Source organism: Amphiura filiformis, chromosome 11 (genome assembly GCF_039555335.1).
Source record: "Amphiura filiformis chromosome 11, Afil_fr2py, whole genome shotgun sequence".
Lineage (NCBI taxonomy): Eukaryota > Metazoa > Echinodermata > Ophiuroidea > Amphilepidida > Amphiuridae > Amphiura > Amphiura filiformis.
This window is the reverse complement of record NC_092638.1, coordinates 30,890,448-30,892,244: the sequence shown is the minus strand read 5'-3', so window position 1 is coordinate 30,892,244 and position 1,797 is coordinate 30,890,448.

Here is a 1,797-nt window from a genome sequence, read left to right as displayed (position 1 = left end):
TGTTCATTTTTTTTCAGCCCCCCCCCCTTAGGAGTGTCAAAATTTTCAGCCCTCCCCCTTTTGCATCAGGCCCCCCTAACAAGTGTTTGTGAACGGTCCCTAAAGCCTTTAACCTCGATCATGTCTATTGTTTTGTACCTGAATAATGAACTTACCTTTTTGCTGTACCATTCCTTCGATCCCTCATTATCATAATACGCTATTACACTCATGGAATCTTCATTTTTAGAATGATTTACAGCCTTCAACATTTCAGCTCTCTGCTCCTCTTGGACATTTACGTAACTGGTCAATTCATTTGCCGATATACTGGAAACACGTGCGTTTTCATCCTCCGTAAGATTTAGCCGTCTACTTTGAACAGTAGCCATGCTAATTTTTATCATGTACTCTCAATATAAAGCAGAATTCTTATTACGTGAACATTAAATGACGAACTCGTTTATTCGCAAGACCAAAATGTTGGTGTAGAAAACAAAATGGCAGGGACTGAACCATAACATTAGGCCCTAGTAGTGTCAGAGATTTCAGTTCATACCCAGCAAACACAAAATGTGTTAGACATTCGCAAAAGGTTAGAAATGTTGCCAGAAAAATGTTTAATGTCGGGTTATATAAAGGTCATAATAGGTATAAAATGTTTTCATAACATTTCAAAACATTTGTTGATAACCTACTTCAAATGTTCTATCATAATGTTATTTAAGTATTTACAAAATTTTGCGGGCGTTTGAGTTGCAAAATCTGAAAATAGTTCATTATTGTGCAAATTGCTACCAAGGGAGTGTTCACAAATACTTTGGTGGGGGCTGGGTAAAATGTGGAGGAGGACACAAAAAGTTTGAAGTTCCACAAAGGGGTGGACATCAAAATTTTGGTTACTAAAGGAGGGGGGTCAAAAAGTTTGAACGGTGAAAATACGTTGAATATTAATGAAAATCAGTGAAAATATGACATGACTACACATTTACATGTACATTATTCCCCCCCCCCCCAAAAAAAAAGAAGAAGTGGTTTCCTTGTCCGCGTCCGACCGACCGTCTCGGCAGTCCCGACCGTAGAACTTTTTTTTAATTACTTTTTTTTTACAATTTTCCCCAAAAGGCCATGAACTTTTCTTCTGAAAAAATGAAGCCGTATTTAATAGAAATGTTGTCAAATACAATTTCTTGCATGTTTCCCCTGTCCAGTTGCAACTGAGGGTTCCGATAGTTCGTATAATCATCATCGGCGTCTACACAAGTAAAAAGTAAAACATTGTTTATGTTGAATTTAAAGATGCAGTATTTTGAGTCTGACAGACATGTAGGCATACATGTCAAATAAAGTAGGGTACTTTACCTTGAATTTGTCTTAGGTGGCAATTCTGTGGTCAGTGAGTGTTTTACCAGAGAAGATGATAAAAGAGGAGGTCGCTCGCTGCCCACATCAAATAAATATTGTGTGCATCCGCCTATTGATGGAAACAATGATCTAATCCGATTGATCAACTAATACGATAAGTGGCTTTGCGAGTCACGACTGTCTAGCTCTAAACGACGCATGCCCGGATATCAATTTGTTACGTCAGTTGACCGCGAAATATAATTTCTGTATTGTTTGGCATGACTGGCTGCTAAGTTTGACCCGAGATCCCTGTGAAAAAGACCCGCATTTTGGATCCAAATAGCATTTTTGGACACGTTTGGACACAAAACGGGAGTATATGGAGAAACTGACACGAGTTTCAATTACTGATTACACTGGTTTTATGTTTCCGTAAACTGCCGCAAATATTCAAATAGTTATCATTTAAAT